The sequence below is a fragment of the Dasypus novemcinctus genome, chromosome 6 (genome assembly GCF_030445035.2).
Source record: "Dasypus novemcinctus isolate mDasNov1 chromosome 6, mDasNov1.1.hap2, whole genome shotgun sequence".
In the NCBI taxonomy this organism is placed as follows: domain Eukaryota; kingdom Metazoa; phylum Chordata; class Mammalia; order Cingulata; family Dasypodidae; genus Dasypus; species Dasypus novemcinctus.
In genome coordinates, this window is record NC_080678.1 from 80,204,099 (window position 1) to 80,231,442 (window position 27,344).

At 42.6% G+C, this 27,344-nt stretch overlaps 1 pseudogene; it reads left to right on the forward strand.

Moving 5' to 3' along the window:
• Nucleotides 1-1,507: 1,507 nt before the first annotated feature.
• LOC111767079 (myoD family inhibitor domain-containing protein pseudogene) lies at nucleotides 1,508-23,540 on the forward strand (annotated as a pseudogene).
• Nucleotides 23,541-27,344: the final 3,804 nt, after the last annotated feature.

Here is a 27,344-nt window from a genome sequence, read left to right on the forward strand (position 1 = left end):
CAGACAGATAAGGTAGATACAACCCCAGGTATTGGTTCTTTTGAGGGATAAAGAGACCCACGGGTTCTATGGTCATGGCAGAAGGGGTTCACTGCCATGACAGATGGCCCTTCTTTGGAGCTGGTGTTTCTGCGTGATGGAAATGGACTCAGAGGGGATCTCTTTTCACAAGACTTGCATGCTACTTTATTGGAATTGTAGTTGGTGCTGGGTTTAAGATATATGTAGGGGATTTGAATCTCTGGACTGATAATATGACACCCAGGCCCAGAGCCTCAACAGACTTCAGCTCCTACACTTTGACTTATTGGACTTACTCCACTCAGCTAACATGGAGTTGAAGAAGGTCAACCACCACAACATGGAGCCTAGAGTGTCTACAACTAGAAGCGGGAAGAGTGCATCCAGTACCCATGTGCAATCTAAGCCCTCACTTGACATAGGTGTGCAATGGACACAACCAATCCAATGTCCACAGAGAAAATGTGGAATGGGTGTGGGAACGGTAGCCATGGGGGCTGCTGGGTGTGGGGAACGGGAGGAAGAGATGAGATGTGGAGGCGTTTTCGGGACATGGAGTTGTCCTGGATAGTGCTTCACAGACAATTACGGGACATTATAGATCCCCCCAGGGCCCACTGGATGGAACGTGAGAGAGTCTGGGCTATGATGTGGACCATTGACTATGGGGTGCAGTGATGCTCAGAGATGAACTTACCAGGTGCAATGGATGTATCACGATGATGGGAGAGAGTGTTGCTGTGGGGGTAGTGGGGGGCGGGGGCGGTGGGGTTGAATGGGACCTCATATATTTTTTTAATGTAATTAAAAAAAAAATAATAATAAATATTTAAAAAAAAAAAAAAAAAGAGAAGGATCCAGAAAGACGTGGGGTCTGGAGAAGGGGGCTGGACTTAGAGATGGAAACAGGAGGGAGGCGATGGGCCAGGGAGACAGCACGGCACCAGGGAATGTTCTGGGAGGCTGCCTGGCCAGGTGGGCAGGAGGGGGGGTGGGGAGCTGGCAGCTGGGGCAGCACCGAGGGTTGTCGACGGTACCTGGGATATTCGACACGGTGGCTGCCAGCCACAGGTGGCTACTGAGCCCTGGAAATGGGCCTGGAGTGGCGGAAGAACTGAATTTTAAATTTTATATACTTTTAATTAAATGTAAAAGTCCATTCACTTACTGGAAAACTTTTAGTATGTTTGGAACAACGTGGGCATGGGAATCTATTTTTCCACTGTAAATTTAGGAAAGGTAAATACGGACTAAGTCCATATTTGGAACCAAATTAAAGTATGCTTGAGGTATAAAATACACAAGGGATTTCGAAGACAGCAAGAAAAAGAAAATGTAATGACTATTAATAATTTTTATATTGATTTCATGTTGAAATGATAATATTTGGAGTATATTGAGTTAAATAAAATATATGGAAATTAATTAACTTCACCTGTTTGTTCTTACATTTTTAATGTAGCCATTAGAAACTCTAAAAGCACACATGCCCCTTGTGCTCTTGGGCGGGAACCCGCCGCCAGCCCTCTGGGCTTTGGCCTCCTGGCCTAGAAAAGTGCCGGAGCCAGAGAGGGTGCCGAAGAGCCCGGGTCGCACTGTCCCCAGCCTCAGGCGCCGCCTGCCTAGAGTTCGAGGCTCTCCCATCATATAAGAAAAGCTCTCTGCTCCCAGCACCTAATAGCCAAGCTCCGCCCGCGCCGAGGGCCTGCAGGCTAGGCGGCAGCGAGGCGCCGCTGTGCGGGGCAGCCCTGGGCTCACGCGGGCGCAGCGTCCAGTTCCCGGGCCGAAGGGAGAGGTGGTCAGTGGACGGCTGGGCTCCTTGGCCCAGGAAAAAGGTGATAAAGAGAAGACTGAGAGAGAGAACTCAAGCTACCACGAGTCGCTTCCCCCATTCCATTTGGGGGAATTGGTCAGACGGTGAACCCATCCTAACCCAGCCTCAGCGCTTGCCTCAGCTTCAGACTTCCAAGTGAGGAGGACATGGCAAGTCTGGGCGATGGGAATGGAATTCACCATGGGGTCAAACAAATCATCAAAAACTCTCAGCACCGGCATCCCCCCAAAATGGCTTAGAAAAATTCAGTCCAGCTCGCCTGTGAACAGTGATGTCAGTGAGAAGAGTGAATGCCATCTGTCCCGAAAGACAGGTTCTTTTCCAGAAGATTGCTGTGTCCCCTGTCTCCTGACATGCCTGTGCTGTGAATCCGCACCCTCTGCAGTCGTGGGACGAGATCCTGCGGCCTCTGCACCTCGGAGGCTGCTGCTGTTGCAGGAGATGAAACGCGGGTGACGTAACTGCCCCTGTGACACGGTCTGTGGCATCTTGGCCTTTTCCTGTGAGTCATCAGACTGTGTGGAAATCTGTATGGAATGCTGCGGAATTTGTTTCCTTCATAAATATTTATCTTTTGTTTTGCATTATAACTGGAGAATATTTTAAACTTTTAAGGGAGAAAAAGCACATAGTAAGAGTCTCACGAAACCACCCAGTATTTGCACTAACTCATTTTAAGTAACCTCTGAAAACCTCCTTCTCTAACTAAATCTACATGGTTTAATAAACTTCTCATTAAACTTCTTAACAAGTTACAATGACCGAGGGACATTTCGACCAAAAAAAAAAGAAGTTAACTATCTTTTCCTTTTCATCGACATTTCTACTTCTAACCATTCTCAGGAGTGCTTGCTCCAAGTACACTATTTCTTCAGTAGGTATTTAAGCCAGACTATTTATTTCTGATGTTTACCTATTAATGGTTAGAAATAAGCATTCCTTACTTGGAAGTAACTCGTGGGAAGCAAGCACACAATAGCCGGGAAGCCAGTGCTGATCTCCATGCTCCTTATCCACTTTCCCTGCTTATTCGACAGACAGACAGAGTGTCTGCTGCGCGTGGTCGGTGGAGGGGCTACTGTCCACCCACGGGAGTATGCAGTTTGGCAGGGCAAAGGGACATGTGAAAAATGAAACATACACAACATATAATCAAGTGAGGGTTATAAGAGAGATAAGCCCGAAAGACGATGGGAATACCTGAAAAGTGCAGCTAGTTGTTGCCAGAACAGTCAGCAAGACTTCAGGGTGCATGTGGCTCTGAGGGGGCTGCCTCAGGTGAGGTCCCATCTGCTGCTGGGACGGGTGGGTTAGATGCAGGACAGTGTTTTAGCTGGACAGCACAGGCCGTGTGTGCTTAGCCAGGTCAATAAAACACGCCTTAAGGATACTTCTGTTTTTCAGTTGGAGGAATAAAACGTTTTTTAAACTATAAAATTTAAATACACTAAAATTATGCCTATTCTTAGAAATAACTTCAATGGTAGGATCAGGTTTCTGATGAAAACTAAATGCCTTATTATAATAGCTGTATTTCATAAAGAATGTGGGATATTTTTTGATAAATTGCTTTTAAATGAGTCTTTTTTAAAATTGAAACCCCTATATCCTGGTTTTCTGATTTTGATTTATTCAAAGACTTTTTTTTTTTTTTTTTTTTTTGAGACCTTGAACTCCTCTTTTTTGGTGGCGGTGTTAGCTGGTTGTTTCATTTTTTTCACCAATTTTATACTTGGTAAACACAGTTAATCTTAAATGCTAACCATTCCTTCCAATACAGTGGAAACCTAAATGCCCACTGCTGGGACCAGCTTTCAATATCACAGCGTTCCATTATATGAAACCAATATGGCAAATGAAAATCCTCGAGTATAAAGAAGCCAATTAAAAGACTCATTATATAGTTCTTGAGACAGAGTTGTAGTGTGGAGTTTTGTATAATTCAGATGGAAGGAGTAAGTTTTCCTGCCATTTGCAGTCCTATTAAGTTTGATCTCTTTAAAACTGTAGTTTGGTTTGATGTAATGCAACTCCTTGCAGAAGTTTTGAAAGTACACTTTTGAATTAATAGTTATTTATTTTCAGTTCTTCTGAATGAATATCAAATTGATACAAAAAAAGAAAAGTCATCTTTTTTGGAAGACTTTAGTAAACCTAGCCTTTTAAGATAGGTTTTATACCTAAAGCATAGGAATGCCACCTATGGTTTCTCCTTTGAAATGAAGCCTAGTTTCTACTTATATCATTACATAAATGATTTAAAAATGAAAAGGTTAGCAAAACTCTTGAATCCCCCTTTAAGTGCTGCTTAGACATACAAAAAAATTTTAAATTGAGTTTAAGTAGAATTCTAGTAAATGGCTGCCTTCCTCTTCTTCTAAAGAGTCTTTCATTTGTTACACTGAACATAAGCAAAGCTTTTTATCATTTCATTAAACCAGAATGTGACTATATACATATATCCCAATTTAACTTATGCTTATGTATTAAGATATAAGAGTGTCATCTCTTTATAGACATATAAAACTTTCTAATGACCCAGATTTTTAGAATATTTCATTTTTTTATCCTGCAATATTTTTCAACCAAGTGGTTTGTCTGCTATTTAAATATATTCTGCTACTATTTGTGATGAAAATATTAGCACTTTTGAAATGTTTCTCTGTAACATAGAACATAGAACATTAGTGAGTAGTAGAATTTTATTTTCATATTTCCAGTTGCAATACTTTTCCTCTGTTGTCTACTCCAAACAGTCATTTGTTAAAGCACCTTTTATAATTAAAAAAAAAATAAAGTAGGAAAATGTGAAATCATTTCAATAAAGTTTAGAATTTCTGTATGTAAAATGTTTCATTGAATTACATGGCCATCATGAATAAATGCTATAGATTGAAGTAAATTCCTTTAAAAAAACAACCAGAGGCAGAGGTAAGAATCACCTAAAAAAATTAAAGGGACCTCTGTCTAAATCTCACACAGGGCTAGGAACAGTATCTATTCCCACCAACCAGACTTTTTTTTTTTTTTTTATTTCTCTCACCTTCCCCCCTCCCCCCTTTGTCTGCTCTCTTGTGTCCACTCACTGTATGTTCTTCAGTGTCCGCTTGCATTCTTGGCAGCACTGGGAATCTGTGTCTTCTTTTGTTGCACCATCTTGCTGCTCCAGCTCTCCACATGTGCAGCGTCACTCCTGGGCAGGCTGTGCTTTTCTCACATGGGGTGGCTTTCCTTGAGGAGCACACTCCTTGTGTGTGGGGCTCCCCTTACACAGGAGACACCCCTGCGTGGTATGGCATTCCTTGTGTGCAACAGCACTGCACATGGGCCAGCGCATCACATGGGCCAGGAGGCCCTGGGTTCAAACTCTGGACCTCCTATATGGTAGGCAGATGATCTATCAGTTGAGCCACAGCCTCTTGCCAACCAGACTTTTAAAACCTCATAATTATGGGACATTGGGTAGATTATTAGAAGGGCCTTACCTCAGTGGTGGGAAATAATTAGCCATTGACTAAACACTGCTATGGTCCTGTCAAAAAAAAAATTTTTTTTTTTTTTAATTAATGTCTGCTGCTAAAGTTTCCACTACAGATGCAAGAAAAAGAAGGTCTTGCACTTTTTGTCTGTCTGGTTGTGGCAGCCAAAATCGAATGGGGAAATACAGGAAATTCTAAAATCATGGGGAAGGGAAAATAATCTTTGCAACTCAAAAATAAATCGTAAACAATGAAAAAAACTTAAAAACAAGGCCTGAAAGGACCAAACTCTTTCCAAGTAATTTAACTGTGTCTCAAACAAAGTTCAAGAATATTTATAAATACAAAAATATCCAGCATCCTAAAACGAAAATTCACAATGTGTGGCATCTGATTAAAAACACTAGGCTTGCAAAGAAGTAGTAAAATAAGACCACTATTGAGGTGAGTGATCAAGCAATAGAAACCAATCCATAACTGACACATACAAGGACTTTAAAACAGTTACTATAAATGTATTCTATGTATTCAAAAATTAAATAAAAATGTGGAAGATATATATTTTTTTAAAAAGCCATAACTGAACTTGAAGAGATGAAAACTACAATGTCTGAGATTTAAAGAGGACAATGGATGGGATTAATGGCAGATTAGGCCACAGCAGTATAAAATATTAGTGAATTTGAAGGCATAGCAACAGAAATTACCCAAAATGAAACAAGGAGAGGAAAAGAAATTTTTTAAAAATTGAAAACAATATCAGTGAGTTGTGAGACAACTTCAAGAAGTTTACTGTGTATAGTTGCAGTCATTGAAGGACAGGAGTGAAAGTTCTCCAGGGAGAAGAAAAATAATACAGATATGGATTGACAGAAAGGAATGAATAGGATGGGAACTGGTAATTACAATGGTAAATATATTAGGTTTTATTCCTTATTCTATAAATACTTGAAAAGATAATACCCTGTTCAAACAAAATAGTAACAGTATAATGTATGCTGTACAACATATGTAAAAGTATTATACTAATACTAATCAAAAGAAAGCTGGGGTGATATACACTAATACATGCATACATTATTGAGATACAATTCATATATCATATAATTCACTCATTTAATAAATGTACAGTTCAGTGGCTTTTAGTATATTCACAAAGTTCTATAACCATCGTTACAATCAATTTTAGAATATTTTCATCAGCTGAAAAAGAAATCTCATACCATTAGTAATCACTCTATCTGCCCTTAACTACCCCCTCTAAGCCCTATGCAACCCCTAATCTACTTTCTGTCTCCTAGATTTGTGGAGTGCTTATGTTAGTATCAAACAAAGTAGATTTCAGAGCAAAAAAATATTACAAGGAATAAAGAAGGTCATTCATAGTGATAAAGTGATTAACTCAGTATGAAATCACAACAATCCTGTTTATGCAGCAAAGTCCTTAAAACTGAATAGAATAAAAAAATGCATAGAACTGTAATGAGAAATAGACAAATCTACAATTATATTTAGAGATTTAAATATTCCTTAATAATAACTGATAGAACAAGTAGGCAGAAAATCAGCAAAGATTAGTGGACTTGAAGAATCTTACCAAGAAAATTGACCTGGTTGGCATTGATAGAACACTCCAACAGCAACAGAAAAACACTTTTCCCCAAATGTGCACGGAACTATACAAAGGTAAACCATGTTCTGGAACACAAAATATATCCTTAATAAATCTAAAAGAATCCAAGTTATACAAACTATTTTCTCTGACCACAATGGAATTAAATTAAAATCAATAATGGAAAAATCTCTGGAAAATCCACAAATACTGAAAACTAATAACACATATGTAAACAAATTATTAATTAAAGAAGAACTCAAAAGGTAAATTATAAATTATTTTGTACAGATTGAAAATGAAAAAAAAAAATCAAAATTTGTTGAATACTACTAATGCAGGATCCTGGGAAGAATTTATATTGGAAAGGAGAAAGGTTTCAGATCAGTCACTTAAACATCCATCTTAAGAAACTAATAAAGGAAGAGTAAATAAAATGCAAAGTAAGAAAAAGAATAGGGGGGCAGTATGGGGGATAATAAATTGACAATCAGAAAAACAACAGAGAAAATTGACCCAGAAGTTGTTTCCTTGAGAAAATCAATAAAATTTATAAATCTTTAGCTGCACTAATCTGGAGAGAAAAAGAAGGAAGACACAAATTTTTAATATTAGGAGTAAGAGCGGTTAAATCACCACAGATTTTAAGATGGTAAAAGCATGATAAAGGAATATTACGAACAACTTTATGCCAATAAATTCAACAACATAGATGAAATGGACAAATTCCTTAAATGATACAAACTATTGAAGATGACACAAGAAAAATATATAATCTAAATAGTCCAAAATCTATTAAAGACATTTCAATTATAGTTAAAATCTTTCTGCAAAGAAAACTGAGGGCACAGTTGTCTTCACTGGTGAATTCCACAAAGTAGCTAAAAATGGATCATAGACCTAAATGTAAATCCTAGAACTATAAAACTTCTAGAAGAAAACAAAGGGAAAAATCTTTGGGAAAAAGTTTTCTCAGATGCAATACCAAGGGAAGCGGACTTGGCCCAGTGGTTAGGGCGTCCATCTACCACATGGGAGGTCTGTGATTCAAACCCCGGGCCTCCTTGACCCGTGTGGAGCTGGCCCATGTTCAGTGCTGATGCGTGCAAGGAGCGCCATGCCACGCAGGGGTGTCCCCCATGTAGGGGAGCCGCACACGCAGGGTGTGCACCCGTAAGGGGAGCCGCCCAGCACGAAGGAAGATTCAGCCTGCCCAGGAATGGCACCATGCGCGCGGAGGGCCATCCGTGCCGCTGACACCAACAAATACAACACTGAAAGCACAATCCATAAAAGAACTAATCAATAAATTGGGCTTCATCAAAATTAAAAGTCTCTGCTCTTTAAAAGACACTGTCATGGGAAGCGGACTGGGCCCAGGGGTTAGGGCGTCCATCTACCACATGGGAGGTCTGTGGTTCAAACCCCGGGCCTCCTTGACCTGTGTGGAGCTGGCCCATGTGCAGTGCTGATGCGTGGAGTGCCGTGCCACGCAGGGGTGTCCCCGTGCAGGGGAGCCCCACACGCAAGGAGTGCGCCCCGTAAGGAGAGCCGCCCAGCGCGAAAGACAGTGCAGCCTGCCTAGGAATGGCGCCGCACATGGAGAGCTGACACAGCAAGATGACGCAACGAAAAGAAACACAGATTCCCATGCCGCTAACGACAACAGAAGCAGACGGAGAAGAACACACGGCACATAGACACAGAGAACAGACAACTGGGGCGGGGGGCGGGGAGAAGGGGAGAGAAATAAATAAATAAATAAATAATCTCTTTTTTTTTAAGACACTGTCAAAAGAATGAAAAGACAAGCCATAGACGTGGAGAAAATCTTTTCAAGTATCTGATAAAGGACTCAGATCTCGAATATGTGAAGAACTCAAAATTCAACAGTAAGAAACCAAACAACACAACTGAAAAATGGGCAAAATATTTAAGCAGATACCTCATGAAAGAAGATGTGTGAATGGCAAATAGATGTAAGGAAAGACGCTCAACATCATTAGAGATGTTGCAAATTAATTAGAGAAATGCAAATTAAAACCACAACGAGTTTATCAGTACATGCTTGTTAGAACAGTGAAATTAAAAAGACTGACCATACCAAGCATTGGAGAGGATATGGGGAAACTAGAACTCTCATATACTGCTGGTGGAGATGTCAAACAATACAACCACTCTGGAAACGAGTGGGCAGAATCTTAAAGTTTTAAAAATAATCCAGACACTCCACACCTAAGTATTTACCCAAGAGAAATGAGAGGGTATGTGCATATAAAGATTGTACACAAATATTCACAGCAGTTTTATTTGTAATAGCCCCAAACTAGAAACAACCAAATGTCTATCAATAGGTGACTGTATTAAGAAATTGTGATATATCCATACAATGGACTACTTACTTCCGAGCCATAAAAAGAAACAAACTACTGATACACCCAACTGCTAAAGAGAGTGCTTACGATATGATTTATACATATGGCATAAAACTCTACACACTTCAAATTAATCTGTGGTGTCTGAAAGCTGATCAGTGTTTGCTTGGTAGCAGAGAGAGAGGATCAAGTGGGAGAGAGTACAAAGATGCATAAGAAAATTTGGGGGAATGATGGATGCGTTCTCCATCTCGATTTTGGTAATGGTTTAATAGATGCATAAATATGTCAAAACATATCAAGTTGTACCCTTTCAATATGTGCAATTTTATTATACCTCAATTATATCTCAATAAAGCTGTTTGAATAAAGTATATGCCATGGTCCATGGGAATGCTGAATATAGAGATTTCATATTGATTTAAGAAATGGATTCATTTATTTTTTCTCCTATTGTAACTATGTTTCCTACTTATAATAATGTGCCATAGTATATAAAACAAGTGTTTTCTTCATATAAGATAAAAAGAATGTTGTTGCTATATTAATATCAATATAACCTTAAAGACAAAGAGAATTACCAGCAATGAAGAGGAACATTATTACATGATAAATCGTCAATTCTTCAAGAAGATATGACATTCCTAAATGTCTAAGTTTTTAATAACAGACCTTAAATATACATGAAGCAAATATTCATAGAGTTAAAGGAGGAAATAGATAAATCATAATTACATTGAGATATTTTAACGCTATGTTTTCAGTAATTGATTGAACAAGTAGATTTAAAATGTATACGGATATAGAATACTTGAATAAAACTATCAAAGTTTTCATTGTTATTAAATGTAAACTAATTTACATTTATAGGAAACTATACCTATCAATTACAAAATACACATTATTTACAGAATATTCATCAAGGTAGACCATAAATGTTCATTGAGAAAACAAATTCTAATAAATTTTAAAGGATTGAAATTATGAAGTTTGTTGTTTGAACACATTTGTATTAACTTAAATATCAACGACAAAGAAATATACAGAAAATTCCACATATTTGGAAATTAAGCAATCTAAATAAGTCATGGGTCAAAGAACAATGAAACTGATTTGAGACTTTTCTAATTTTCCAATATAAATATTCAGTCTTATAAATTTCCTTCTCAGTACTGCTTTAGCTACATCTACAAATGTTTATTCACCATATTTTCTCAATCTTTTTTTTTTTGGTTTAAGAGGTTTTTTTTTAATATCTTTTGATACTTTCTCTTTGACCCATGCAATATTTAATTACTTAATGGACTATTTGAACAATGAAATTGATTTGAGACTCCTCTGCTTTTCCGATGTAAATATTCAGTATTATAAATTTCCTTCTCAGTACTGCTTTAGCTACATCTACAAATGTTTATTCACCATATTTTCTCTTTTTTTTTTTTTTTTTGGTTTAAGAGGTTTTTTAAAAAATTTCTTTTGATACTTTCTCTTCGACCCAAGCAATACTTAATTTTCAAGTGTTAGGAGATTTTCCCTGTTATTTTTTAAATTTATTTTATTCCCCCACCCCCCCTTGCCACTTACACTCACTCTCTGCTCTCTCTGCTCATTTGCTGCGTGTTCTTCCATGTCTGCTTATCTTCTCTTCTAGACTTCTCTTTAGGAGGCACCGGAAACCAATCCTGGGACCTTCCAGCATGGGAGAGAGGCACTCAATCACTTGAGCCACCTCAGCGCCCCGGTTTGTTACACCTCTCGTTGGCTTTCCTCTGTGTTCCTTTTTCGCTGTGTCTTCTTGTTGCATCAGCTCTTCACACCGGCCAGCTCGCCTTCACCAGGAGGCCCCAAAAACTGAACCCGGGACTTACCTTACGGTAGATAGGTGCTCAGTCGCTTGAGCTACATCCATTTCCCTCCCTGTTATTCTTACGTTATTGATTTCTACTTTGATTCCATTATGGTCAGAGAACATACTCTTTATGATTTAAATTCTTTTAATTTGTTGGGGCTTGTTTTATGACCCAGGATATGGTCTAATTTGGTGAATTCTCGAGAAGTACCTGCAAACAATGTGGATGCTACTGTGGTTGGGTGAAGTGTTCTATAAAAATCTATTAGATCCTGTTGGCTGATGGCGGCGTTCAGTTTCTCTATGCCCTGCTGATTTTCTATTAGTTACAATTGCTGAAAGAGGATGTTGATGTCTCCAACTATACTCAAAGATTTAGCTATTTCTATTTCAGCTTTTCCTTCATGTATTTTGAAGCTATGTTGTTTGGTGGGTTACACATTTAGCCTTTTATGTCTTCTTGGTGTTCTGGTTCTTTTATTAATATGTAATGACCCACTTTGTCACTTTGCTCTGAATATACTTTATCTGATATTACCTGATATAAAGTCTGGTAGTCACTCTGGCTTTTTTTTTTTAACTTAGGCGTTCACTGTGTAGTGTAGTGCCAAGAATTTTTTAAAAAATTTTATTGTTACTATATATACAACCTAATATTTCCCCTTTTAATCATATTGATATATATATTTCGGTGCTGTTAATTACATTCATAATGTTGTGCTACCATTAGCACCATCCATTACCAAAATATTTCCACTACTCCAAAATGGAATCCTGTATATTTTAAGCCTTAACTTCCCATTCCCTATCCCTATCTCATCTCTCGGTAAAATATATTCCAGATTTTGACTCTATGAGTTTGCTTATTCTAATTGTTTCAAATCATCCATGTTATCGCATGTATCAGGACTTCATTCTTTTTTATGGCTGAACCATATTCCATTGGATGTATATATCACATTTCATTTATCCATTCATCAGGTGCTGGACATTTGGGGTACTTCCATCTTGTGGCAAGAATTAAAATGTTTAAATGGTATATTTTCTCCCATCTTTTTACTTTCAACCTACCTAAATTGCATATTTAAAGTGAGTTTCTTGTAGACAGCACATAGCTGGAGTATATTTTATCCACTCTCCCAATAATTGACTTTTAACTGGTGTCTTTAGGTCATTTACATTTAAAGTAGTTATGGTTATGTTACAGCATAAGTCTGCCATTTCATTATTTGTTTATTTGTTCATTCTGTTTCTCATTTTCCTGCTTCCCATATATTGCCTTCTTGTGGGTTACTTAAATGAACAAAACAAAATTGATAACACAACGTATCAAATTTTGTGGGATGAAAGGTGAAACCACAACATGATGTTTGTAACTAGCAGTACAATTATATGGATATGATAGTGGTTTAAAGGGAATTTCTAATGTCATGTATGTTACTAAAAGGAAGGCTAAAACATGTAACATGGGATTGTATAGTATAGTAAAAGCACATGTGGGGAGGTGGACTTGGCTCAGCAGATAGAGCGTCCGCCTACCACATGGGAGGTTCACAGTTCAAACCCAGGACCTCCTTGGCGCATGTGGAGCTGGCCCATGCACAGTGCTGATGCTTGCAAGGAGTGCCCTGCCACGCAGGGGTGTCCCCCCACGTGGGGGAGCCCCATGCACAAGGAGTGCGCCCTGTAAGGAGAGCCGCCCAGCACGAAAGAAAGTCCAGCCTGACCAGGAGTGGCGTCGCACACACAGAGAGCTGATGCAGTGGGATGACGCAACGGAAAGAAACACAGATTCCCGTGCTGGGGTCAGGAATGGAGGCGGACCGGAGGAGCGCGCAGCGGGTGGACACAGAGAGCAGACAACTGGGGGGGAAGGGGAGTGAGAGAAGGAAAAATAAATAAATCTTTAAAAAAGGAAAAGCACATGTGAAATACGAATATGGGTAAAATTGTATATATAAGACAGTTTTTCTTTGAAATTGAACAAATGTATGTTAATACTACAAGCCATTAATATCGGACCAAAAAACCATTATGCTAATTGAAAGACACTAGACACAAGAACTACATATTGTATGATTCCATTTATATAAAATGTAAATATAAATCAATTTATAAGATGAAATTAAATTAGTGGTTATATAGGGCTGGGGAAGGGTAGAGGGATTGAGAGGTGACTGCTAAGTGGTGTGGAGTTTTTTTCTTTTTGGAGTAATGAAATTGTTCTAAAATTTTTTGTGGTGATGAATGTACAACATAGTGATTATACTAAAAGCCATTGATCATACACTTTGGATAGATCATATGGTATGTGAAGATATCTCAATAAAACTGTTCAATAAATAAATAAATACATGCATAAGAATAGCCAGAAATAGCAGCTATATACAGAAGGGGAAGCATAGAGAGATTGAGAGGTGAAGAATTTTCTTGTTCGTTTGTCTGTTTTTATTATTATTATTATTATTACTGAAATAATGAAAACGCTCTAATAATGATTGAAGTGATGAATGCACAACTATGTGATTATATCAAATACCATTGATTATACACTTTGGATGAACTGTATGCTTTATTAATATGTATCAATTACAAAATGATTTAAGAGATGTATCCACTGAATGCAAAAAAAAAATATTGTGGGGTACACCTAAAGCACAGCTTAGAAAAAAATTATAGTGTTAAATGATTATCTAAATTAGGAATAAAGGACTGAAATCAATGATCTAAATATCCATATTAAGAAATAAGACAAAGAAGAGCAAATTAAACTGAAAGTGAGTAAAAGGAAACAATTAATGAAGAGTGGAAAACAATAACATAGAACATAGAGAGATAATAGAAAAATTCATCAAAGGCAAATTTGGTTGTTTGGAATGATTGATAAAACTGATAAACCTTAGCTAGACTGAACAAGGAAAATAGAGAAAGAAAGAGAAAACTCAAATTACCAATATCAGAAACAAAAGAGGGGGTGTCATTAGAAGTCCCATAGACATTAAAAGGATAACAGGGGGAAGTGGATGTGGCTCAAACAACTGGGCTCCCATCTACCATATGGGACATCCAGAGTTCGATTCCCAGGGCCTCCTGGTAAAGGCAAGCTAGCCCGTGTGATGATTTAGCCTGAGCAGAGAGTTGGCCCACATGGAGTGCTGGCCCACGCAAGAGTGTTGGCCCACATAAGAGTGCTGGTTCATGCAGGAGTGCTGGTTTGTGTGGCAAGCTGGCTGGAGCAGAGAGCTAGTACAGCAAGATGATACAATAAAAAGAGACACAGAAGAGAGACTATAAGATACACAGCAGATCAGGGAGCTGAAGTGGCACACGAGATTGAGCATCTCTCTCCCACTCTGGAAGGTCCCAGGATTGGTTCCTGGTGCCACCTAAAGAGAAGACAAGCAGACCCAGAAGAATGCACAGCAAATGGACACAGAGAGTAGACAACAATGGGAAGGGGGAATATAAATAAATCTTTTTTTAAAAAAGGATAATGTGAAAATATTATTCTAAACCATGTAAAAATAAATATGACAACTTATATGTAATGGGTAAATTCCATCAAAGTACAACTTACAAAAACTGACCTAAGAAGAAATAGAAAATATGAATAGTCCTAAGTTGGTTAAAGAAATGTATTCTTAATTAAAACCAAAGAAAACACTAGTTCTAGGTGTCTTCAGTGGTGAATTTCATCAAATATTTAAAGAAATTATACCATTTTACACACTCTTTCTAAAACTAGAAAAGGTGGAAATACTTCCCATTTTATATCAGCAAATCCTATACCAAAACCTCAAAAAAATATTATGAGAAAAGGAAATTACATACTAATAGCCCTCATGAACAGTGATGCAAACATCCTCTACAAAATTGTAGCAAATTGAATCCAGAAATACATAAAAAGATAATATAACATGACTAAGTGTGGTTTATCCCAGAAATGCTAGACTAATTTCACACCTGGAAATAAATCAGTGTAACTCACCACATTAACAGAAGAAAGAAGAAAAATATGTATGATCATATCAATAGATGCAGGAAAAGCATTTGACAAAGTCCCATACTCATTTGTGATTTTTTAAAAAACCAGAAAAGTAAAAATAAAATGGAATTTCCTCAATATGATAAAGAATATCTATGAAAATCCTATAACTAACATCATATTTAGTGGTGAAATTTGAATGTCTTTCCCCTAAAACCTAGAATACAGCAAAAATATCCACTCCTGCTCAACATTGTTTTGGAGATTTTAGCCAGTACAATAAGACAAAAAAATAAATAAAAGTCATAACAACTGGAAATGAACGAGTAATACATTTTTACATTTGTTTAATACGTAGAATTCATACAAATCTAGAAAAAACTTCTAGTATTAATAAATAAATATGGAAAGTCACAGAACACAAGGTCAATATACAAAATCAATTTCATTTCTACAAAACAATTAGAAAATGAAATTTTTTTCTTTCCTCCCCCTCCCCCCTGCTGTTTTTGCTGTCTGTTTCCATTTGCTGTGTGATCTTCTGTATCTATTTCTCTTTCTGTCTTCTCTTCTCATCTTTCTCCTCTATGATTCACCAAGATTCTATCCTGGGGAACTCTGATGTGGAGAGAGGTTCCCTGTCAATTGCACCACCTGTCCATTGGGCTCTGCTGTGCTTCACCTTGACTCTCCCCTTCATCTCTCTTTGGTTGCATCATCATCTTGCTGCGTGATTCATTTGTGTGGGCACTGGCTCGCCATGCAGGCACTTGGCTTGCTGCGCAAGGCACTCGGCTCACCATGCAGGCACTGGCTTGCCACATGGGCACTGGCTCACCATATGGGCACTCACTCAGGCACTCAGCTCACCATGTGGGCACTCACTCAGGCACTCGGCTCACCATATGGGCACTCACTCAGGCACTCAGCTCACCATGTGGGCACTCGTGCGGGCACTCAGCTCACCATGTGGGCACTTGGCTTGCCATGTGGACACCCACATGGGCACTCTGCTCGCCACATGGGCACTTGACTCACCACGTGGGCACTCAGCTCATCACGCAGGCACTGGCTCACCATGCAGGCACGCTATCTCTTCTTCTTTTTCACCAGGAGGCCCCAGGGCTCGAACCTGGGTCCTCCCATAGGGTAGGCGGAGGCCTTATCACTTGAGCTACATCTGCTTCCCAGAAAATGAAATTTTAAAATATTTTAATACCATAAAAATCATAAAATATGCAAGAATAAATTCAATAAAAATGTGCAAGACCTCTAAACTGAAACCTACAAAATAACACTGAGAGAAATTAAGAAAATGGAGAGATATGCCATGTTCATGGATTGGAAAACTCAATTTTCTTAAGATATCACTTCTTCCCAAATTGATGTATAGATTCAATGCCAATGAAAACTCTATAGTTTTTTGTTGTTACTGTTGAAACTAAGCTGATTCTAAATGTGTAAATAGTAATGACATAGGAGAGCCAAAATAATATTGAAAAAGATAAACAAGGTTACAGGGCTTAAATATTTACTCTAAAGCTTTAGTAATGCAGATGTGGTATTGGGGTAAGGATGGTATTTGTCTAAATACATTAATGAAACAGAATAAAGATTCTAGAAATAGACCCACACGTATACAGACCACTGATTTTTGACAAAGGGAGCCAAAATAATCCAACTGAGGACAGGAAAGTTTTTTCCAAAAAATGATGCTGGAACAACTGGATAATCATATGGGGGGAAAAATGAACCTCAATCTCTACTCACACTACACACAAAAAACAATTTTAGAGTTGGATAATAGACCTAAACATAAAGGTTAATAACTATAAAATTTTTGGAAATAAACATAGGAAAATACCTTTATGGCACAAAATACAAAATGTAGTAACCATAAAAGAAAAAAAGTAGTGAATTGATTTTAAAAACTTTTGCTCTTTGAAAGACATGGTTAACAAAAATGGAAAAGCAAACTACAAACTTATTCACAATATATACATCTGACAAAGGATTTGTACTCAGAATATTTTTAAAAACTTTTATAAATCAATAACAAAAGACAACAAACCAATAAAAATTGGGCAAAAGATCTGAACAGACCCTTCACAGAAGAAGATATACAGATGACTAGTAAGCACTTTGGAAAGATAATCAGAATCATTAGTCATCAGGGAAATTCCAGTTAAAACTAAACTGAGATATCATTTCCCTTCCACAGCCAGCATTAAAAGCACTGACAATGTCAAATCCTAGGGAAGAGTGTCTCTTTGCAGAAAAGAATTGAAAACATACATGCCCAAGAATGTTCAAAGCATTGATTCATTATAGACTAAAGTGGTAAACAATCCAATTGCCCATCAATAGCAGCATGAATCAACAAATTGATTCAACAACACGTAACGAATACCAGTCAGAAGTAACAATTGCACAGGGCAACATGGATGAATCTGTCTCTCAGTCATTATATCAAGCCAAAGAAACCAGTCACAGAAGAGTACATATTGTCTGATTCCATTTATATTGCATTCAGGAATAGTCAAAACTAATCTATGGGATTAGAAATTAGAACACCGGTTGCCTCTGGTGGGTGGGGATTTACTGGAGAAGGGCACGGGGGGGCCTTTCTGGGATGCTGGGAATGTTCATATCTTGATTGTGGCCACTGTCATTGGGTGTTTTCAGTGGTCAAATTTCATAGACATGTACGCTTAAGGTCCGTGCCTTCCACTATTTAAATTATACCTCAATCAAATAAAAAGAAAAAAAAGAGGAAACACTGGGCAGAAAGCTGGGTGACCTAGTCCGGTAACGTTTCTTTCCTCTACCCTTGACCTCCTCCACAACTGGGCTCTCCTGCTTCCAGCAGGTACCACCACTCAGCTGGCATCGGCCCAGGTCCTGATTTCCACACTCTTCCTTGGGGGAAGATGTTCTGGGCAGCAAGCATTGGAACTTTTTATAGCTCTCTTAATTTGGAGCAGAACTGTTACTTGTTTAAAAATCTCTCATTACCTAATTTATTAAACTCATTTAAAAAAAGATAAAGTTCTTGAAAAACTTAGCCATGTTAAGAGAGACTGCATATATCTATGTACACAAATATATCGACAGCCTCAAATCCAGCTTAAAAGATGCTTGCATTGATAAAGTGTCATGAGGAACAGCAGATCTGGAAGCAGCGAGTGAAAGATAAACAGGTCCAACTTTATAGTTCAGGACGGAGTCAATTTTATAGCAAAAAAGCAGGAAGAACCAGACTGACCGCTGACATTACAAGAACGATAGAACATAGGATCTGACACATAGAACAAATAGAACTTTCCATATTGCCCTTTCATCCAGGGGTCAGCGTTCAATGAAAAGGAAAGCTTCTCGCAGTCCCTCCACCATCGCCCTGCCCCACGACCAACTCAGCCATCGGGTTTCTTTCCTCGCCTCTTCTCCAGGGAAGCTCTCTGCTGCGACGCTCCCAAGGGGACAGGTCACACACGAGGACCTCTTTCCTTCTGCTCCTTCTGAAGGCAGGTGTGACCCGCTTCAAGAGTGCTTTCCACTAAAGGACTTTTTGGCCTGTATCCTGAAAATAATAGCAAGTTCTCAGCCATGTGGATGAACCTACTACTGAACGTCCAGAACCACAGCAAGATATGTGGGAATTTTGTCTCCAAAATTAATTTTGAAATATCTCTCATTTTGGTTCAAGGAACTGTTATCACTTAAGTGATTACATTTTTGCCAAAATGAAAGCTTTACAGAATTATAATTCTCAAGATAGTGTTTTGTAAATAGAGTAGATTTAGATATTAATCTATATTGAGTGAATTGTTTACATTATCTTGGACTCTCTGGATAGTATAAATATTGCATTTAATTTGATTAACAGTCCATTGTTGTGCAAACAATACCAGAAGCATCACATGAGCAACTCTGAAACTGGACATAATTGAAATGGCAAAAGGCATTTTTATATACCAAGAGCAGCACAGCTCCAAGACAAATGTGACAGTCCCTTGATGTTTTTATTATAAAAAGGAATTTCACGATTATCTGACTACATTTTAATTGGAATGTTTAAAATAATAAAGTCTGAGGAAGTCTAAAAGATCTATCCTGCTCTTTCAAACCCTGTTCAATGGTCCATCCTCTCTTCCTCGCCCCGTACACAGACACCACCTCATCCACACCTCCAGGAAGGACCTGGAAGGGGCTGATGATGTGGACTGGTCAGAAGAGGGTGGGCTCCAAGATCAGAGACAGCACGAACCAGCTGACCCCGGCCTGTCCTCTCCCCCTCTGAACTTGGCTTTCCTTTTTTAATGCACCCATGATTAACGCCCACCTCCAAGGACAAATGAGATGAGTGACGGGAATCACACCATAAGATAAAAGAACTTCACAGAGGGCATTCAGAGGGCCAGTGTCATGAGTTCGCTAGAAGTGTGGGCTCTAAAACCAAGCTGCCTGGGTTTGAATCCCACCTCTTCCTGTAGCTGAGCAGGGAAACCTGAGCCTCAGTTTTCCCATTTTTTAAGATAGGGAAAATAATAGGATCCACCTTGTGGCAGTTTGATACTATTGATGAATTCCAAAAAGAAATGCAGTTATGTTTATAAACTGGTCTGTTCCTCTGGGCTAGCGATGCCCTTAGATTATAATGAATTCAGAGATTTCACTTTTACTTGATCAAATTAGGACTAAGGCCACGTCAGTAGGATGTCGAGTCCCTGCTCACAGAGAAAACAAGGCAGAGGAGACAGGGTTTGGATCCTGGAGCCTGGGAAGTAAGCACACAGAGAAGCAGGAATGTGAGGAGAGAAGGCTCTGTTAGACACGGCAGAGGCTGAACAGTCTACAGCTGGCCTTGTGGAGAGAGCAGAGCAGCTAAGCCTGAAGAGAAACAACCCCAGGAGAAAGACGAGACCTGTCCCAGCCTACAGCTGATACTGGAAGAAGCCGGGACCACAGCACCTTGGAAAGTGGAGGAAGACTGAACACTCACAGACATCGCCCACCATCTTGCATCAACACGTGGCAACAGACTCTGGGTGAGAAAGTGCCTCTTACGGTACCTTGAGTTGGACTCTTTATGGCCTTGTGACTGTAAGCTTCTATCCCAAATAAACACCCTTTATAAAAACCAACCTATTTCTGGTATTTTGCATCGGCACCCCTTTGGCTGACTAATACACACCTCATGGGTTATTGTGGTGATTGAACCAACTAATTCATATTAAGCTCTTTGCATGAGTCCAGCTCATCTGATTGCTTGGAAGACACCTGCAAGCACTGTTATTTTTTAAGAATGGCAACCACTCACGTAAGCAGCAGCCAGTCCTGTGTTCACAGCTGTGTGCGGGGGAGTCCACAGGCACCTCTAACTCACCATGCCCAAACCCCAGTTCACCACCATCTCCCCGACACACCCTTCCTCCTCCTTTTACTATTTCTTCCATTGCAGCACCCCTCGCCCCAGCTGCGATGGGGATTCTTGCTTCCCCTTCAAGTCCCCACACTCAATGAAGTACAAAGTCCAGAGACCCCTCTCTCCCCAGGCCCCACCTTCTCTAGCCCTGGGCCAGCGTCTCACTGCCTGGGGCAAGCTCACTGGCTTCCCTGGCCCCAGCTGCCCTCAGCCGGCCCTGATATCCCAGCCCTAAATATGGTCCCACAGCACAGCTCAGTTGAGGCCTCTCTTCAGCTTAGACAGCATCCCTGGCTCCCCTCGCTGGGAGATTTTCCACTTCCTCCCCTGGAAGACACGCTGTTTAAGTGGAAGTGCGCATGCCTGAACTTTCCTGGCCGTATCATCCACTTGCCTGACAAAGCCTTTTCTTGTGCAGTTGCCTTGGCCTAGAATGTTCTCCGAGCCTCTTCTATGTTCCTGGTTTCCTTCTCACCCCTGGCCCTAGCCCCCAGCCCTTCCTCTTGACAGCACATAACACTCCCCAGTGTGTCCAGCCAGGCTGACCACAGTCGGCTGAGCCTGCCTCCTCTCTGCCCCGTAACCCATAAGTAAGACTGGCTACGTCATAGCAGGGCCAAGTGCAAAATGAAAATTCAAGGCCCCTTGTTTAAATAGAGGCTTTTGATATGGACAAATCCCAACTGAGGGACTTTCTGTAGAATGCCTGACCCCAAATCCTCCAACTGTCAAGGTCATCAAAAACAAGGTGCCACTGACAAGAATGCAAGCGGGCACAGAAGAACACACAGCGAACGAACACAGAGAGCAAACAAGGGGGAGCAGGGATAGGGGAGAGAAATAAGTAAATCTGAAAAAAAAAAAAGAATACATTCTTTAAAACAAAAAAGAACAATGGAAGTCAGAGAAACTGTCATCATTTCTAAGGAGACATGGCTACTAAATGTAATGCGGTGTCCTGGAACAGAAAAAGAACATTAGGCAAAAACTAAGGAAATCTGATTTAATTTTAGTTAATAATCATGTATCAATATTGGTTCATTAATTGTAACAAATGTACTGCACTAATGTAGGATGTTAATAATAGGGGAAACCAGGCGCAGGGTATATGGGAACTCTGTAATATATTTGCAATTTTTCTGTAAATCTAACACTTTTCTAAAATACAAGTTTATTTTTTTTTTTAAATTAACAAGAACAAAAAAGAATTGCAAGAAAGCATCAGCAGAGGATGATGCTAAGCAGACCCGGGGTTCCTGCAGGCCGGTTAGGCCACCCTGCCCTCAGGGTCCAGCCCGCCTCGATCCTGCCTCGGCAGCCCCCAGAACGGGCGCCTCCCAAAAGCGGTGGTCCAAAAATGGTGGCTGAGTGCCAACGAATGGACGAACGATAGTGATGAGTATCAAAGTGTGCTCCAGGGAAGGCCAGCTGGCTAGTTCCTTTATAACTTCCTCTCCAAACCCATTCCACCAGCCCCTTCCCTCACCTCCCTGCCTCACAGCTGACGAGGGCCCCAGGAAATAGGGCGGGCAATAAGAATGACCCCAGTAACAACCATGGCAACTCCAGCGACGCCCACCCCTCTGCTCCACGCCATCGTAGCTTCTCCTCTTTCTTCAGCAGCTCTGAGGGAGGTGCTCTACTGTCTCGCTTCCCCAGATGGAGACTACCGGGTGGTTTAGGGACAATGAGTAAACTTCCGAGATACAGCAGGTGTGGCACCCAGATACGCCTAAGCCGGGCTTGGCTGTCTGAACACCAGCGCCGGAGGGCCCTTCCCAAGGGAGCAAGATAAGATGGGGGTGGGCCGCGATAGCAGCCCGAGAGGGAGGGGCCGGAGCAGGAGGGTTGCCACAGGGCTCAGCAGAGGTTAAGGGTACAAGAGTGATTAACCCAGCAGTTCCAATCCCACGCAGACGCCCAAAAGGACTGAAAACATGTTGACACAAAAACTCCTCCACGAACGCTCACAGCAGCATTATTCACGCTAGACCCAAATGTCCACCACCTGATGAACAGATAACACAGCGCCGTACATCCACAAATGGAATATTACTGCCATCAGAAGGAATGAAGTATTGATACGTGCTACAACACAAACGAACCTTGAAAACATTACGGTAAGGGAAAGAAGCCAAACTAAAAGGTCACATATTGTGTTTTCATTTATAAGAAATAGCCAGAATAGACAACTCCACAGCGACAGGAAGCAGACGGGAGGTTGCCAGGGCTGGGAGGCGGCGATGGGGAGTGACTGCTTAATGGATACGGGATCTCTTTTGGGGGAAGTAATGGAATGTTCTGGAATTAGATAGTGGTGATGGATGCACAACACTGTAAATATACTAAAAACCCTGAATTGTATGCTTGAAAATGTTTTTTTTTTTAAATGGTGAATTTTATGTTATGTAGATTTTAGCTCAATTAACAACAACAACAAAAAAGAGTACAAGTTTGAGAGACAGACCTTCTATGTCTGACTGTCTACTGCACCCTTCAATAGCTGTGTGTGACCTTGGGCAAGTTTCCTCTCTGTGCCTCAGTTTGCCCCGTCTGTTAAGCGGGGATAACAGGACCTACCTCACAGGGTTGTTGTCAGCTCATAAAGGACTCGGAACCGTACCTGGCACATGGAACGCGCTCAACATTAGCCATCTCGATTCGATTACAAGGGGGTGGTAAAACCTTTGGGGTCTGTCCAGGAGCGGGCTGGCCAAGGCAGGGATCCTGTGCTCATCCTCAAGATGCTGCGAACCGACTCGTCTCAAAGCGCCCTTCCCCGACAACCCCTCAACGGCCTGGACGCAGTCCTGGGCGGCCTCCAGGTGCGGTCCCCCCGGCGCTGTGGGGCCGGGGCGCTGGTCCTTCCAGACCCAGGTCTTAGGAGCCAGGCGGAGGCGGGGGCGGAGGCGGAGGCGGAGGCGGGGGCGGGGGCGGGGGCGGAGGCGGGGGCGGCTTAAGCCGCAGCGCGCCGCCTAGTGGCACCTGCGAGCTCCCAGGAACCCGCCCGAGAGCGCCCCTCGGGCTTAGGAGGCTCCCAACTCGGCGCCAGCCACTCCTCAGGGCACGCCTTCAGCTGCTTTTAGATCATGGCCATTATTGTAACATAGGTAGCTTTTATTCGGCCAGATCGGGGGCTTGATGCGTATTCTTTTTAATCCTATGAGGTAGTTGTTATTATTCCCATCTTACGATTGAGGAAACCGGGGCTTGAGGAAGTCAGCAACCCATCCAGCTCCTCCCAGCAGGTGCGAGCCGCCCCAGGTGTAGGACGGCGGCCCCCAGCGTGGCTCCAGACCCAGAACGCTGCCTGCCACACTCTTTTGGTTTGAGGAACACGAGGGTAACCCACCGAAGCCGCACCCCGCACTGGGGTCAGAACTGACTCTGGGACCGATTTGGAAGCAGCTGGATTGCACAAAGACAGCTCACCTTCAGCCTCAGGACCCCAGAACCCCCAGGAAATGGAGGGAGGTGGGGGACTCCTTCTGGGGCTCATTGGCCAGGGCCATAGACCCTCTAACCAGTAGCCCCTCTTCCCCCGACTTCATTACTTGTGTCTGCTTAATCCATATTGCTTGGATCTCTACCATGTGCCAGAAACTGTCTTAGCTGCTGGATGTACGATGGTGAACAGAAAAGACAGGCCCCTGCCTGCCCTCTTTCTTGACGCACAGAGGACCCCTCTGCTCTGCGTGCGAGGGCACTGTGTTGGGGAAATACCCCGTAGTCTTAAGCCAGCAACTCCAATGTGCCTCTCTGGGGGCTGGGGCCTTGCGCACCCTTCACCCATCTGAGGGGAGTCTCGGGCTCCGGGTAGTCTGGCTCCCACGGAAGCCCTTTCCCTGGCCCCCCCAGCTGCGGGCTGGCCCTCTCTGAGATGCCTGGGCTGGAGAGGGACCGCGCCTCTAGCAGGTTGCTCGGCTGCAGGTGGCGGAGAAGATTTCATCACAAGACTTGGATAGCATGGGAGGGCAGGCAGAGGAGTTATTCCCGGTGATCAGCCCCTCATCCTGACGCATATTTCAAGAGTTGAGAGAGTTTTTAGGCTGGGGAGAGAAGTGGTGCTGGGAGTGGCAGAAGAAGAAGGGGAAATGACCACCCTCCTTTTGTGTGCCCTCCCCCCCAGCTCCCCTCTTCTCCTGCCAGGGTTTAAACAAAGCCATGACATCTGACACTTGAACTAGAAGGGCCTCCCTGATGCTATTACTGCCTAAAGAGCAAAGTCCCAAGGACTAGAACTTTTTGGAAAATCTTCACATCCCATCGGCCTTCTGATCTCTCAAGAGTGCGTGTACGCCATATGGGTGTGCTGTTGGGGTTCCTACATGTTGTGACTCTGTGCGGAGATGGCCAGGCTGGGGCGAGGGAGCGAGCCCTGGGGGCAAAGTGCCGGAGCTGGGCTGCGGGAGCAGAGCGTCCTTGGACTTGAGAGTCCAAGGAATGACAGTCAGATGTGGGTCATGGGACATGTGCGAATGTGTTTTCTGGTGGTAGAGAATATCTATTTGTCTTTGACCTCCTGTGCCTAAGGGTGTATTTGTCCTTTTAGATGTGTGTACCTGTGTATGTGTTTGTATTTGTCTAGGTGTGCGTCCCTTTTCAGTCATGTGCCTTAGGTATGTGGCTGTTTCTGCAGTTCTATCCTGTTGGTATGTGTGGTGTTTCGGGGGGGGGGGGCACTTTGCACCTGAATGTCTTTACTGCATTTTCTATGTTCACTTGTGTGTGAACCCACTTTTGTCGGTGTGTCTGGGAGTGGATGTGTGCTGTAACTGTGTCTAGGGGTGTGTGTGTGTTTACCTACTTGGGCTCAGTTATGTGGATGGGTGGAGCTGGCTGGGGGTGATGAGCTTTTGACTCTCTGATTCACTCCTCTTTCCTGCCCACTTTTGCCCACAGGGACCTTTCACAACTGGCCAAAGTCCTTCCGCAGGAAATCCCACTCATCGCCCCACATCTCCCCTCCTGATCGTGGTGCCCAGGAGGTTGACTGGCTACTCCACCGTCTCCCCCGGATGCTCCAGGCCCCAGCAGGAGGGGAGAGTGGGGAGGAGAGGGGAGGTCCTGGGCTGCCTGTCTACCTTCCTCTGGGGCCACAGCTGGGGCAAGCTCCTGTTGCCCTCCTGCCCTGCCCTACCAATGAGGGCCCCTTCCAGCCTGCAGCTCTGGCTCCCAAGCACCCTCCCCTCCAATCTAGGGAGCACCCCAGGGACACTTTCACCCAACTTCAGCCCACCCCTCGCTGGTTCCTGGGACTGGCCGGACCTCTCTCCTGCTTCCCTCACTGTCCTGAAAGGAGCTCACTGCATCTATACCTGAGGACTGATTCAGCCCCCAGCTCCAGAGAAAAAGGGCATCCCAAGTAGTAAATAGATCAGCACTGGGTGGAAGGGGCATTCCTGCTGGCAGCCAGCAGGACTCCCCCTCCCCTACAAAGGGAGACCCCCATCCCAGTGGTGTCCCAGGGAAGGCGTGGAGAGGAGGCTCCCAGCTCAGAGGGTGTCTTCTCAATCCATCTCTTTTTCCCAATCATTCATTCACTTCCTAGTTTATTCACTCAAAGCTGTGTAGTCTTGGGCAAATGGCTTCTCATCTCTGTGTCCCAGTTCATCACCTGTAAAACGGGATACAAATAGTACTTACTCAGGGCTGTTGAGAGGACTAACAGAAATGGTGCATAGAAAGTGCTTAACCCAGTGCCTGGCACATAGTGTGGTCTCTGCCAGTGTCAGCCAATCCACTCCTTTGCACTCCTCTGGACTTCAGTCCCAAGACACCACCCATCCTCCACCTGACCCCACATACTCCTCGGCCCACCCTGGGGGGTCAGGACTTTCTCCCAGACTGGCTGGGAGAATCTTGGAAAGAGATTTTTGACATGTGTGTGGCAGTTCCCATACATATTTTTCACTCAATTCTCGAACCCCTTATGAAATAGTTATCATCATTATTCCCCATTTTACAGATGACCACAAAGGGAACATCAAAATGGTTAAGTAACCTGTTCAAAGTGACACAGCAAGTGAGGGGCAGAGCCCAAGTTTACACTGGTCTACTTAGATTAGAGCCCCAAATGCCTGCCCTCTCCCCTCTGCCCCACTCCCGCCACTTTACAACATCCTAGAATCTGGGGGCAGGGGCAGTCTGGTAAACAGTTCTGTCCAAGGTCATACAGTCAAGTAGGGTCATCCAGGATGACCTAAACCCATACCAAATTCACATCGCTGTAACCCCCAGCTTAACCAGGACTTGAGTGTTGGAGATTTTCTCATTTCAGGTTTCGTTCTTGGAAAGCCCCCACATTTGGACGTATGGGCATAAACAGAGCAAGAGTGCAGAATTCAGTCAGAGAAGGCGGTTGACACAGACACAGCCAAACCAAAGGAAAGCCCAAAGGTGCATTTCCTCGGTGTTTGGAAGGGCAAGTTGGGCAGACTCCGCTTCCATTCCATCTACCTGCCTTGTTTTCCAGCGCTCTGGGCCCTGCGTCTCACGAGGACCCCCCCTGAGAGGCCCCCAGCTCCGCCGCAGCCGCGCCTCGGCGGCCTCCAGGTCCCCCCTCGCGGCTCCCCCTGCCGGCTCCTCCCTCGCCGCCCCAAGCCCCGCCCCGGCCGCGCGCCGAGCTCCTCTGCTCTCGGACTCAGTAGGACCAGCGGGCGGCTCCGCTGGGCATTGTGGCAGGCGGCGGGGGCCGGCGAGGGCGCCGGAGCCGCGGGGAGCGGCGGGGCGCGCAGAGGCGCGCACGGGGGTTCGGGCTTGTG